The following is a 14,966-nucleotide window of genomic DNA, read 5'->3' on the forward strand; positions in this document are numbered from 1 at the left end:
GCTCCCACCACTCCCTGGCTCAGATACCCCCAGCACTGCCGCTGGCCTGCGCTGATGGCCTGAGCATGAGTCGCCATGTGCTCCTCTCACTGCCCCACCTCCTCCAGGAGACCCTCTCTGACTGCCCCCGCCCACACTGACCTCCCTCCTCTGGGCCAGGAGGCCGAGCCTGCATCTCGTCCTGCGTCCCTTTCTGGCCTCAGCTGCCCTCTGACAGTTGGTGGAGTGGGTCTGGTCTCCCCAGACATGTGGGAAACCTCTTCTTAGGGCAAGGCTGGATCCCTCCCTCCTCTGAGTCACTGGCCTGTAGGTACAGGAATTCACATCAGGGCGGAGATGCTGTAAGGGGAGAGTATTGACTGTTCACACCAGAAACGGGACCTCCCTAGACTGTCTCATCTTTTTACATCTTCCTGAAAGAAGATTCCCTGAATGCACAGGGCACACAGCTGGTGTTGGGTCAACGGTGGTGGTCATGATGCCGGGACATGGGGCACGACAGCCTGGCAGCCCACAGTGCAGCCGCGTAGCGTCGGGGTGGAGGACGGACACGCACATATCCCGGTGTCAGCACTGAAATTCCTGAATCCCCAAATGCCCGTCAGTCCTGGGAAAATTAGGCCGTGCCCTGGGGTAAGGAGGGAGCCGACTCCAGCCTAACCCCTCCTTGCAGCCCCTTCCTGCCCACTGTCCTCCCAGATCCTGAAGGCAGTTCCTGAGTCATGTCTGGCATTTTGGTCGCCTTGGAACTGGAGCCTCTGGAACACAACAGGCAAAGAATATTCTTTGCCATGTAAATTTATGCAAAGCGCTCTGTGGAAGTGGTTCCCTGGCTTCCTAGAAAATCTCTGCTGGCTTCCTTGGCTCTGGGAGCCTCCTTTCTGCCCTGCAGCCCAGGTGGCCTCAGGCCAGAGCACCCATTGCCCTGGGCACTGGTTTCATCCCTGCTCTACCCCTGCCCCCTCAGTCCTGGGGGCTCAGGGCGCTCTGGAAGCAGGAGCTCACTCCCCGTAAGCAGAGGCAAGGGTACCAGGAGCCACTTCATTTCTTCCTTGAGGAGAATCCGTTGGACTCATTTTATTAACTGAATGACTCAGTGAACATTTAGTCAGCACCCACTGCACACAGCCCTACAAATGACTTCTTAGAATACCCATCTTCCTTAGGTGACGGATTCCAAATCAACAGGTGCGATGATAGGAAAGGGAGACGAGCCACCAGCAAAGAGACTGCGGTAGCTTGTGAGGCTACTTCCACCCGGTGTTGCTGAGACTGGCATGAGGAATGCCCTGGACCAGAGAACCCAGCCTTGTGTCCGGGTCTGCGTGCCTCTCCGTCTCTGAAAGGCTTCCAAGTCCAATGTGGGACAGCGGCAAAGTCAGGGCTGTGGCTCGGAAGCAAGACTGTCTGTGTGATCCCGGGTCCTGGCCACTTGTGTGTTCCTGGGCAAGTTCCTGGGCAACCATCAATTGACGGTTCTCTACCTCACTTTTCCCACAGGTAAAATGGGGTTAATAACAGTACCTATCTCATGGAGCTGTTCTGAGGCATAAGCATATTAACATTTGCACATGCTCAGCACACAGAAAGCATTCAGTGAGTGTCATTTGCTATAATCATTGTGGTTATTGTTGCCATTCTTTTTTCTCCCAGGAAGTCCAGCTCAGAAGACCCTTCTTGGAAAAACCTTCTTGCGGCCACACCTGTCCTCCCTGCCTGGCTGGCCCTTCCCTTCCCTGTGTTCCTGGCATACTGCATTCCCATACTTGGCTTTATCACAAGGTGGAATAATTTGCTTCCACATCTGCCTCTCCCTCACCCAAAGCACAGTCTGGCCCCCAAGAGGAGCCTATAAGGGCCTGGTGAATGAAGAAATGGATGCGTGAATGGAAGTGCCAGATTAACGTTCCTACTGCCCAGCCACTAACCACACCATGACCTTGGACAATGTTATTACCACCCACCTCATCCTTTCTGGACCTCAGTCTACCCAGCCATGAGCTGAGGTGGGTCATCCCAGCAGCATCACCTGCTCATTATCTGCCTGGGAGTAATTTCACACAACAATCCTAGGACGAGGGGAGGTTATTATGCCCATTTTACAGATGGGAGACCTGCTGCCACCATCCGTGGTGAAGCCAGGCCCATGAGACTAGCCATTGCACAACACTGCCTCCCGCCTCTGACAGCATGGAAAGCAAGGAGGAAGGGTCAGGATTACCTGTGGCCTGCCCTTCTGGACTGAGCATGTCCGTGACCCTGGCTCCAAAGCTAAGAGCCAGCCCATCAGCCTCCATGGAGGCTGGTCCTCCTCTGGCGCAGCCCAGCTGGCCAGGATCACCCCCAGGTGCCCACGCGTGGCCAGGGAGACCTGACTGATTTCTGCCCCTGATTTCTGCAGGGGCTGATTTCTGCCCCTACCCAGAGCTGGCATGTTCTCTGACAGCGATTTTCTCTCCAGCTCAGGCCCGGTGGAGCTGCTTGGTCCCAGGGGGAAGCCACCGCGCCCCGTGGCTCGGGGCTCATGGCTGGTATGTGGCCAGTCCAGATGTGCTCTTGTTACCTCCACACCGGTGCGGAAAGCTGCTTGGCACGATAAAGAGTGCCAACTATTTCATTATTAACTTTAAAACATCGATTACAACTTAAACTGACCATATTTTGCATATATGTACTGGGGGAAGTAAAACATATTATAATTAATTTCACTTGTTTACTCTTGAAAATGTGGTTACTAGAACATTTTTAATTGCCTCTGGGACTTCGCATTTGTAGCTCGAATTATATCTCTATTGGGTGGCACTGTCTTAGAGTTCCAGCCACTGGACCCTAAACCCTTACAGAACTCCACCTGCTTCCGGGCTGGGCTTCTGGCTGGCCTGGGGGTGGGGGAGGGGAGGGAGCAGAAAATGAAGGGGAGGAGAGATGGAGGGGCGGGGGATGGATGGGAAGCGAGCCATCCTTAGCGGACTAGAAAGTGGCCACCAGGGTTTCTGGTCTTGGCTGTGGGTGGCTGTGCTGGCTCCAGCCACAGGTTGGGATGGGGGGGGGAGGGGAGGGGTCAACAGCGTGTTTCGGGCCAGCCCTCCTGCCCAGGCAATTATCTGCACAGTCCTGGCTCTCCCAGGGTAACAGCTTGGACAAAGGCTCAGCGGGGGTGTCAGCTGGTGCTCGTGGCCTGTGCATTCAGGTCCCTGCTCCCAGATCAAAGGCACATTGGCATGTCCTTGTGCGTGCAGGGGCTTCAGCTAACCGGCTCCCTGCAGGCTCCATTCCTTTGAGGCTGCACAGGCATTAACTCTGTCCAGTCTGGAGCCGGGTCCTTGGGAAGGGGGGGCCGTGTCACGAAGGGGCTTTCCTTTCCCAGCCGCCCTCCCAGCCCCCAGCAATCTGGGGAAGTCCTGCAGAATCATCCTCATCTCTCTCTGAGGTGAACACGCCCACCCCAGAAGCCGGGGATGCCCTCATTTACATGCATTTGCATCTCATTTATTCCAACACTCAGGCAGAAGCTGAGGCTAATTCAGCTGACAGCAAAACCTCACTGGCTTGCTCTGCCCAAGTGATTCCTCAGGCAGGGATGAAAAGGGGATCCCTGAGACCAGGCCCCCTTCTGGACTGGGAGCTGTGGGCAGAGCTCAGGTCCAAAAGGGGCACTTTTGAGCCAAGCCCTGGATTCAGCCCAAGCCTCCTGCCTTTTCATCCCCGCTTCCCCACAGCAAGGGTGGGGTCTGGGGGCTAGGAAGTGGCAGGTCATCTCATCTGAGTGTCCTGTGGTGTTTCGGTGGCAGGTCAGGGGAAGCGTAAACCCTCCACAGGGCACACAGCACCCCCTCGCCCCAAGCTCAAGTCTCCTCCTCCCGCTCCCCTCCAAAGCCCATGACTAAGGATGTGCTGAGCAGCTCTGAGCTGTCAGTCAAGGCCCAGCACTGCCTCTGGCCCTGGGTCTCCTGGGTGGAGACTTGGATCATCCACTATTCAGACACCAGAAGCTGGAGAGCTGGCTCAGTCACCCTGGGCACTTCGGCCCCAGACCCTGTAAGCAGCTATCCCCACACAATACATACAACCAGGCCGGAAAGGTGCCCAACTGTGGCTCAGGAAACACCCTCCTGGCATAGAGGTGCCCCCAAGACAGCAATCAGCATCCCAAGTCTTTCTCTGACCTGGTTCCTTCCAACTCACTTTCCTCAATACCTGGGTCAATAAATGCCTCCACAGGGGAACTGTATACAGATGCCATGGCAACCAAGGCATTTATGGGGGTACCTACTGTGTGCACTGAAGAAGACGCAAATCCCCCAGAGAAACCTAGGAGTCCCCAGAGGGAGAGGCCAATCCACTAATCCACAAAGTTCACGCCGCAAAAGTGCCCAGAACACAGCAGAGCCAAATGTGCGGCCCTTGAGCCTTGACACTCTTTTAAACTGAGGCATAATATACAGCCCAAAATGCATAGATTTTAGGTGTACAGTTGGCTGAGTTTTAACTCAACTCAATACATGTCTGTGTAACTACTGGGGCTTCCCAGGTGGCGCTAGTGGTAAAGAATCTTTCTCCAATGCAGGAGACCTGGGTTTGATCCCTTGGTCAGGACGATCCTTTGGAGAAGGAAATGGCAACCCACTCCAGGATTCTTGCCTGGAGAATCCCATGAACAGAGGAGCCTGCCGGGCTACAGTCCATAGAGTCGTAAAGTCAGACACGACTGAAGAGAGTCAGCAGGCATAAGCATGTAGCGACTACCCCAGATAGGATGGCTCCCCACTGTCCCCTTCCAGTCAGCTTTTCTGACTTCTATCACCGCAGATTAGCTTTGCCTGTTCTAGAACCCCTCATACATGGAATCACAATGTATGGGCTCTTGTCTGTTGTGTTCTTGCTTAACATAATGCTTTTGAGACGTCTACGTTTTATTCGCTGGTGAGTGCCATTTAAATTACTTGTGCAATTCACAGGAACACAAGTGACCCATCTGGGGATAAGTCCTTAATTCAATCATAAAGCACAAGGGCTGGAAGGGACCCCAAGTCCAGCCATCTCTGGGGACAATTGGCCCCAGGGGATTCTTATGGAGGTTTTTTTTTTTTTTCCCCTTCTTCCCTCAGACATTTCCTGAAATGGAAGCTCAGCGATTATACATCTAATAAGCACCCAGGCCCAGCAAGTGAGTGGGGGCTTTCCCCTGCATTTCCAGTTTCGTTATCAACTAGCTGTTGCTTTATTAACTGGCAGTCTGCACTGCCCGTGATCCAGCACAATGGCAGGGTTGGCACTGGAAAGGGCTTCTGAGCTCCTGGGACTTCTCCTGCTCAAGTCTGGGCACGGTGGGCAGGCCTCTATCGCTCACCCTCTCTGCACCACTACACCAGTTGGGTGTCCCCTGGGGGGCACCCTGGGCCCTAAAGGGAATGGGCCCAGGGCTGGGATTTTCCCCAGGAAGAGGCCCAGAAGCAGGCAGCAGTGCTGGGCAGCAGAGAGCAGGCAGGCACCCTGGCTCTTAGACGCTCTCTGGACCACTTCCCTGCTCTCGGCCCAGGTCGATGAGGCTGGGGCTTTGATGGCCACACAAGAGGTATTGACCGGGATGGGCTGGTCCCTCCCATGGTCTGATCTCCCCCTGCGCCCATCTTAGATCCTCCCGGGCACCTCCCAGTCCAGATGGAGGGATGCTAATGAAGCCTGAGAACTGAGTTGGTACTTCAAGCCAGATTACCCTGCCCCCAACCCTGCTGTCCCTCGGAAAACCGCCTCCTGAGCCAGGTTCTTCCTTCACACAGGCCTTCGAGGAATCAATACCAGCCAGAAAGGTGTTTACTACCCTCCTGATGCCAGCAAGAGCCTTTCTGCTGTTCAAAATCCATTCCCAGAAAGCACGGGGACTGCCTGGGCAAGGCCTGGGTGGGGCCAGGGAGACACCACTCTGGGCCTAGTGCCACGTGCGTGCCCGCACGACCTTGAGTCTAGGGGGCAACCAGCAGCGGCCCTGGCTTCCTGGGGCTCTCAGGAGGGAAGTGAATGCCCTTGGAGATGACGGGCAGCGGGATCTCCAAGTGGGTGAGGCATCTTCTCGAGCCCACACAGACTCCGTGAGAGCAGCTTCGTCCTTCCACTCAGCTAATATCTCTGTGGGGACGTGACTTTCCACTGTCTCCCTGGGAGATTTAATCAGGAGAAGAACTGAAGAGGGGAGAAAGAGAAAGAACTCCAGCCTCAGATCATAAACATTCTTCCGAAAACAGGCTGAAAACCTGGCCTGCTCTCTTCTGCCTCTCCTAATGCTGTGTACTTTCCACGGCTGGACTCCCATCCCACCTTCTCCAGGCAGCCTCCCCTGACTGCTCCTGGCCACACTGACCTCCAGCTGCAGAGACTAAGCTCCCAACTCCAACCTCGGATTTACTCCTGGGCAGACCTCTCTCTGGCTTGTGGGGTGAACCTGGGAGGCCCTGAGGGTCCTTTTCTGCTCACCCAGAGTAGTAAACAGAGCGAGGAATGAACAAGAGATTGACAGGCTGTCCCCACCAGACTCTGGTTTCGACAATCACAGTGAAATTTTCTGTTGGGCCTGGGGCACACCAGGTACTCCTCCAGAAAACAGAGTTGGAGTGCTCGCTTCGGCAGCACATATACTAAAATTGGAAGGCTACAGAGAAGATTAGCATGGCCCCTGCCCAAGGATGACACCCAAATTCATGAAGCGTTCCTTTTTTTTTTTTTTTTTTAAGAAAACAGAGTTGGAGATGGATAGGCTATGGACATCCAAGCTCCCCACACCAAGGCTGTGGTCACTCTGCAGAGATGGGTGAAGCGGGCCTGCCAGGAGAGGTGATACCACTTTCAGAGTCCGTGAGTCAGACGGCTCCAACACTCTGCCAGCAGTGGTGGCTGCCCCCACAAAGCTTAGTCCTGGATTTCCTCCACCATTTAAGGGCCCCAGGTCCCAGGAATTGACTTGGGGTCTCTATAAATAGCACCCATCCCATATTGATCATCTTAAAAACACACAGTACGTTCCAGGCTCACAGAGAGGAGAAAAGTCTAAATATAGTGTCGTCCCCAGGAACTGCTGCCTGTCCGAGGTGAGTGGTATAAGCAGTACATAAGCAAAGGGTGGTCTGAGGGGGCTGAGAACTGGGAGGTGGGGGTACAGACACAAGGGACCTCTCCATCCCCACACTAGTCCCTCTGCTCCAGCACAGCAGCCAACCCTGCTCAGAAGTTTGGTCCTGCCCCCAGGCCTTTGCACTGGGAGTCTTCTCTTTACAAGACACTGCTGCCCCAGATCGCCTCAGGATTGCTTCTTCCGTGTCATTCAGGTCTCGGTTTAGTCTCCTCCTTCAAGATGCCCTCCCTGACCAGCCAGTCTAGAGTCACTCCCATCTCTCCACCACCTCATCCTGTTTTACTTCCTTTATAGCACTGGTTGGGTTTCCCTGGTGGCTCAGACAGTAAAGAATCTGCCTGCAATGCAGGAGACCTGGGTTCAATCCTTGGGTTGGGAAGATCCCCTGGAAAAGGGAATGACTCCCCACTCCAGTATTCTCGCCTAGAGAATTCCACGGACAGAGGAGCCTGGCGGGCTCCGCAGGGTCACAAAAAAGTCAGACACAACTGAACGACTAACCCTTGGGTTGCAAAGAACTGGACACGACTGAGTGACTAACACACATACACAGAGCACTGGTCAAAATCCAAAACTGCCTTTGGTATCTATTTGTTTCATGGTACCCAGCCTGTCTTTTCCAACAGTATGCAAATTTTATGACAGCAGGTATTATATCTGAATTGTACCGCTTCTAGAATGTTCCCTGGCACAGATTATGTGTTGGACACCCAAACCAGGTGCTCTCCGACCACCGAAGGCTGAATTCAGCCTCAAACCACCACCACAGGCAAGTCTGGGCTGGCGGAGGGCAGTGGGCATCGAAGCCCGGGCTCCCTTTGAAGCCCCACCCTCCCGTGACTGTGCCCTGCATTGTCCGGCATCTCTCCACGGGCTGCCCTGGCTTCATCTTCTCGACTCTGTCTCCCTTGTGCATTTAGCCATAGGACTTTTAGCCCAGCCCCTCTACTTCTGGAAACCTGCTCTCGACAACCACATCTTATCCCCCAGACATCGGCTTGCTGGAACCCTTTTCTCTCCTCAGAGCAAATCTTCCTCTCTTTCCTGCCCCTTGCCCTCAGCAGGAATCACAGTTCCTGCCATCAAAATCACCCTCTCAGAGCTGCATGGGAAGAATCACTTCACCCTAGGCCTTCCTGACCAGCCCACTGGACAAACCAGGCAACTGAGAACACCATGGGCACGCTTTCACCTCACAGATCTCCCTCCCTCCCTGGGAGGGAGAGGCATCTTCCCCATAAGCTCGCACACGTGGACATACCGCACGGACACACACGCCTGCCCGCCCACCCCAGGCCCTCCTACAGCCCCGCCTGGAGCCCACCTCCCCCCGGCCAGCTCCCCTCTATCTCCTCCCTCTTAAACCATCAAATTCTTTGAAAGAGCTGTCTACACATGCTCTCTACACGTCCTCACCTTCTGCTTGCTCCTCAACCTATTCCAGACTGAAATTCCATTCTCACCAATTCATTCATTCATTCATTCATTCAACAACATACCCAGCACCACATTTGGTGGGTGCCAACAGGGAAATTTCTGTGTTCAAGGTCACCAGCACCCTCACAGTCGCTCAATCCAATGGACACTCATTTTGAAACTGTGCATTCTTTTTCATCCATCCGCAAGCTTCTCAGAAGTATTTTAACTCTCCCTGGCAGAATCAGGAGACTCCCGGGACGTGTGCCCTCCGTGCTTTCTGTGACACCTCCCACTGCTGGCTCCCCTCCCACCTCTCTGACTGCTCTGTCCCAGCCTCCTCTGCAGACTTCTCCAGCCTCAACTGTTGCAGTGTCTCAGGGCTCTCTGGACTCAACTCTCTTTTCTCCCACCCTCTTCTCCACATTAGGATTGCCCTGGCGCTTCCAAAACTACTGATGCCTGGGCCTCACTTCTAAGTCGAATGAACTAAAATTTCTGGGGGTGGGGCCTAGGCATAGATTGATTTTGTTTAAAAAGCTTTCAAAGTGATGCTAATATCATCAGGGTTGAGAACCACTGGTCTGCATTCTCACTGAACAAAATCTAATTAATACTGCCACGGCCCCAATGACCAGCCTCTGTGGATGATTCCAAGTTTCTGCCTCCAGCCCAAATCTCTTTCCTAGACCCTCCAACTGACTGTAGGGTGTTGGCATCTCCCTGGAAGTACTACAGGTTCAGATCAGGACCCTGAAACATTCATCACCTTCTCCTTGGTTCTACATCAAGCTGATCAACCCAAATTCCACTCGTCCATCCTCCTCTCACAGTGTGATATGGCAGCAGCGAACCTCGTTAGTGAGCAACTGAAGCTAGGGGTGGGAGAGTGGCATATCCTTTAACAGGGAAGGAAGTTGGAACACCACAAGTTCTATCACCTGTGGTCATCTCCTTGTCCCTCTCCTTCAGCTGAAAAACTTTTGGCGGAGCCCATGGTCTGCACTGGACAGGTAGTACAATGCAAAGCTGTTAGACTGACACCTGAGCCCCCACTCAAATCCCGCTACTTGGTAGGTGTGTGATGGTGCGCACGTTAACCTTTCTGGGCCTTCAGTTTCACCATCTGCAAATTGGTCCTTATTATGGTCTCTGCCTCCAGGGTTGATTCAACGATTCAGCAAGATGAGTCTTATAAAGTGCTTAGTGCTGTGCCTGGCTGGCAGAAAGCACCCGGTGAATGTTAGCTATTTTTAGTACCATTACTGAGGATAAATTCACGATTCCTGAGTGGAGCTCACAAGGGCCCCCGTGACTGTGACCTTGGCTTTAGCTTCCACCCTTCTCTTCCTCATACCATGGGACCTGTCGGGTCACTGAACAATTGTACTGTTTCACGTCTCTGTGGCTAAGCTGCACCTAGAAAACTCCTATTCATCCTTCAAAATCCAGTTGGAAAGTTATTTTTGTTAGATAGATACCCTTGACTCCTGGCCAAAGATAATCACTCCTCTTTTGAGTGGAGTGGGGATACACCTCTATGGCTGCACACTTTTCCAATAAGCTTCCCAAGGGTCAGCAGGAATCAGCTTCCTATGAACAGAACTGAGACTGCTGTTTACCACTGTCCCAGGCTGGCCCCAGAATTCCCTTCTCCTTGAATCCCCTAAACACCAGCTCCTGTGCTCCCCAACTCCCAGCCCTCTCTGGTGCTTCCCACCACTACTCCGAGTTCCATCCTCATGTTGAGTGAGTCAATCCCATAAATCTTCCAGAGGAACTTCAAGCACCACAGAGTCAGTACCAAGTGCCCCAAGGGCACAGCAGCTGGCTGCACCACACTGGACTGAATCCTGGCTCTTGGCACCCCAGGGCCAGTTCCCTTTCTGCTCAGATTCTCTGGGATCAGTCCTAGGTCAATTCGGCTCTCAGAAAGTAGATCTCAAGGCATTTTCACCCTGAGTGGGGCCCCCAATCCACTGACTTCCCAGGTGACCTTGGATTAGTCCTTGACCCACTCTCGGCCTCAGTTTCTCGCCACCCTGGCACGATGTGGTGATGATGATAGGGTTGGATTAAAAGTTCACTGAGGCTCATTTCAGCACAGGACTGGACATTCTGGTATAAAAGCTATGTTCCCGACTCTGGCAGTTCTCTGACCCGACCCGACCCTCACTTCTGTGACTGCAGCAATGCCTGAGCTATCAGCCTATGCCACTCTCATCCCACTTTCCAGCTCCATTACCGCCCACTCTCCTGCACCTGCCCAGTTCTAACGGGGAAAGGCTGATGGCTGCAGGAGGGGCCTGGGCTTCTGATGGAGGGGGCCTCTGCCACTCAGGGACCCTGTGGATCCTGAAGGGCTGTGGGAATCAGGGAGGGGGAGACGTGCTGCGGCATGGTGGGCTCATATGCAGTGCCGGTCTCCACCAGAATGTCTAAGCTGTCTGTGGAGGTGCCTGGGGTCTCAGCAGGAGGGGAGGAGACAGCTGGGGGAATGGAATACCAGCCCAGAACCCCAAGAGGAGACTGATCCCATCACCCCCACTGGTCTTAAGCACTAAGGAGAGAAGATGACTCCTGCGGCAACCTCGGCCTGGCTTCCGGATTCGGCCGTGCGCTGACCTCCAACAGGTGTTTGCAAGGCGGGCCTAAGGCCAGCGCCTGGTCCCCAGCATTCCCCTGACCACGAGCACTCTCCACATATCCAGCCCCCACAAGGTTAGGAACCTCTGCTTCCTCCCAGGGCGCCACCAAAGGCGATCAAATAACAAGTAGAAAACGGCCTTCCGTCAGGGCGCTTGGATCTGCCCTGTCAGAGCGAAGAGGGCAAAGAACTCGCCCGATTCCAGCGCACAGTCTCCCCTGGAGAGAGCCCACGGAGATCCCTCCGCAGCCAGGGCTCACAGAGACCAGATGTGTCCCCGTTAGGGCGTCAAGAAGGCACAGAGCTCTCTTTATGGTCGGAGCGCGCAGAGATAGGACCCACGACATACACCTTTTCCTTTCGGGGTGCACAGAGATCTATCCCCGGTCAGGACACGCAGAGATCTCACCCAGAGAGGACAGCCCCGGCGGACTGCTCCGCAGGGCCCAGAAGGAGGGTGCATGGCCCCTTCATTCCCAGCCCTGCTCGGTCAGTTCCCCCGCTCTCTGGAGTCACACTCACTGCGCTCCTAGTCGCTGTTCTGACCTTGGGGTCTCCGGCCTCCGGAATCCGGGTCCCAATCCCAGACCCTCCCCGACTCTGCGCCAGGATCGGCCGGGAAGCCGGGGCCGCAGCTCCCCCTCCCCCGGCCCTCGACAGCGAACTGGGAAACCCGGAAGGAAAGGGAAGGGGAGGGGGCGCGCGCCGGCTAGAGACGCCCCCCCTCCCGGGGATACCCTCCAGCCAGGCTGCTCTGCGCCCCTTCTTCTCCTTCCCCTACCCTCGGGGGCAGAGATGGGGGAGGGAGCCTGCCGGTGGACCCTGGGTTGGGGAGGGGGCGCGCAGGGGTTGGAGGCTCCAACCCTCGGGGAGGAAAGTTGGGCGGCGGCAGGCAGAGGGGATTCCGGCCCGGCCGGGGCTGCTGGAGGAGGCGCTCGCTCACCTGCTGGTCCCCCGGCCCGGGTCCCGGGATGGGCGGCAGCGGCTCGGCACGGACTGGCTCGGCGCGGGGCTCCGGGCACCGGGCGCAGGCTCAGCGGCCCCGGGGGCGCGATCCCCGCATCCCACGGGCGCCGCCGCCGTCTCGGCTCCGCCGCTCGGCTCGGGCTCCGGGGCTCGGCGGGCGGCGCGGGCTCGGGCTGGGGGCGGGGTCGGGGGCGGGCCCCGCCTGGGCTCGGCCTGGGGCTTGGGGCCCCAGGCTGGCTCCGCCCCAGAGCGACGCGCCCCGGACTCCGCACGTGGCGCTCCGCCCGCTCTCAGGGTGAAGTCCTGGGCACCGGCCGCGGCGCACGCCCCCGCGCTGACCTGGGGGCGCCCCGCCACAGAAAGCGGCCCACGCGGACACGACAGACGCGCGCAGACCCGGCACACGCGGGGGTACACACATAGCCACCCGGAGACGCTTTGCTACAGCCACCTACGCCTACGCGGACAGGCAAACACCCTGGCACACGCGAGGTACACACTCACACATGTTCACTGACGTGGGGACCCTACCACAGCCCTCACCTCTGTGGACACGGACGAACACTGACATTCGCAGACACCCGCTGTCATAGACACACACAGACACCCACACGGACACAGGCAGACACATCACTGACACACACAGACACTGAGGCAGACACACTGTGACAAACTCAGGGACACCTACGTGACTCAGAGACACACATCCACTGACACACTGACACAGAGACACACACATGGAAAACCACAGTCTCCTAGAGACGCAGGCACACACACAGCACAGAAGTCTGCACAATGGTGGACACTCTTACACTGACACATTGGTGCTGACAGAAACACGCCCAGACCAGAAACAACCAACACAACAGACACACCAACACGGACAGGGTCACCCACACTGAAACCTACACACTCACTTCACCCTGTTGCTCTACAGGAAATGTACACCTTGACACACCCGACGGCACTCACATGCTGGCACTGGGACAGAGGGTCTCTCACACATGCACGCAGAGACCCGCACACTGACTAGTGCAGTCATTCACACACACAGGCTGACCCACAGGGAGACATACCCAGCAACACACATCCTTGTTTAAAAGAAACAGGGCACCAGTTTTTGCCCACAGGCCAGAAACATCTTTGGAAGGGATGGGCTATTGCCCAGAGTCAACACAGGAGCATACACATAAATACACACAGAGATACACAGCCTTTGTCTTCTTCCCCAGCAGCCTTCTAATCTCTCCTGACATTTTTTTTCAATGCTCCTAAATGTAAATAGCGCTTTCAGAGGGCACCCAGGTGCTGTGTTTGGGAGTTTAGAAGCTGTGACTCGCCTCTCCATTTTCGGGATCTTGGAGGCATCACCAGGGGGCCATCCTCCATTTGGGACCTGGGTGTGGCGCTCCAGGGATCACTGGGTGCCTTACCTATGTACTGAGGAGCTATCTGTCCCTACAGAAAGTCAGTCTGTAGGAAAGTTCAGGGCACAGGACCCTTTCTGGCCCTGGGTCTGATAGGGTGGCTGGCGCCAGATAAACCACGTTCCCGCCTCCTGCTTCTGGTCCCCTGATGGGTCTCAGGTAGGCCAGCATCTCCCACTAGCGGCCAGAGAAGGAAGTGCAGGCAATGTCTGTTTTTAGCACCACCTGACCCCATGCCTCCTAGGTGGGAGGAGAGGGCACCAGAACCTAGGTTCTCCCTGAGGTTTTCCACCAGGCTTCTGGAACCCCAGAATGAAGATTCAGACTTGCAAACGAACGTCGGGCCAAGAAGGGGACTCAGAACGGAGGCTTCTGGGGGTGGGGGTGGGCTCAGAGAGACTGCTTCATCTACGTCTAGCAGAGGTGAGCTTCTCGCACTCCTCCTTACGGTGGGCACCTGGATTTTGCTCGCAGGAGAGGTATGCACCCCAGATTTAAACAAGGGCAAAGAAGCTCATTAGAAGGAGGAACAAAAGCCCTGATTTGGTTCGGATTCAGAGATTCAGCAAACATATCTGGTGGTCTGAGAGTGGCGGCAGAGGGCAGGAAAGGTTAATGGACCAGAGAAAGGGCATCTCCCACAAGGAGCCCTTGTCAAGATCTGGGAGACTCCCTTCTCTTTGCCAGGCCCCATTTAATGAAAGCAGGAACATCCAAGGTTTCAAAAACCGTTGCCTTTTTCCTGCTCTTCCCCCAGCCGAGGTTCACAGTTGGGGTCAGCGCTTTGTCGTTGTGCGCCCACAGAGGAGTCCTTCCCCTCTTGTATTACTTCCTTTCATTTCTCCTCCCTGCTACCACCACCTTGCTGTCAGCTCTCTCCCCACACAGGAGCCCTTCCTTATAGGTGAGGTCTTTAAATATGTACACATCTTTGTAAAATATGCCGTATTGCTGTTTGTGCCTATGGATTTTCATATGTGTGTTTACTGTCCCAGCATTTTGTTGTTGTTGTTTTCAGTTCAATTCAGTTCAGTCGCTCAGTCGTGTCCGACTCTTTGCGACCCCACGAATCGCAGCATGCCAGGCTTCCCTGTCCATCACCAACTCCCAGAGTTCACTCAAACTCACGTCCATCGAGTCTGTGATGCCATCCAGCCATCTCATCCTCTGTCGCCCCCTTCTCCTCCTGCCCCCAATCCCTCCCAGCATCAGAGTCTTTTCCAGTGAGTCATCTCTTCCCATGAGGTGGCCAGAGTACTGGAGTTTCAGCTTTAGCATCATTACTTCTATTGAAACTACATATAGAAAAGAGCACAAACCCGAAGTGTTCAGTGCAAGAGTTGTTTAACCCTGTTAGTTGAACCCATCCCTATAGGCAGCACAC

The 14,966-nt window shown here is 55.2% G+C and overlaps 1 protein-coding gene and 1 non-coding gene across 7 annotated transcripts in view; one reads left to right on the forward strand and one right to left on the reverse strand.

Moving 5' to 3' along the window:
* The window catches only part of SCN5A (sodium voltage-gated channel alpha subunit 5), a 104,374-nt gene extending 92,081 nt beyond the window's left edge, over positions 1 to 12,293 (reverse strand). For all 6 annotated transcript variants that reach the window (XM_042236506.1, XM_042236504.1, XM_027958022.2 and 3 more), the window contains exon 1: positions 12,133 to 12,293. The gene's annotated coding sequence lies outside the window, so the exon portion shown is untranslated. The remainder of the gene's footprint in view (positions 1 to 12,132) is intronic.
* Positions 6,609 to 6,715, forward strand: LOC114109462 (U6 spliceosomal RNA). The gene has a single exon (XR_003586148.1). It is a non-coding gene; the product is annotated as a U6 spliceosomal RNA (small nuclear RNA).
* Positions 12,294 to 14,966: the final 2,673 nt, after the last annotated feature.

Source organism: Ovis aries, chromosome 19, assembly GCF_016772045.2.
Source record: "Ovis aries strain OAR_USU_Benz2616 breed Rambouillet chromosome 19, ARS-UI_Ramb_v3.0, whole genome shotgun sequence".
NCBI classification, from domain to species: Eukaryota; Metazoa; Chordata; class Mammalia; order Artiodactyla; family Bovidae; genus Ovis; species Ovis aries.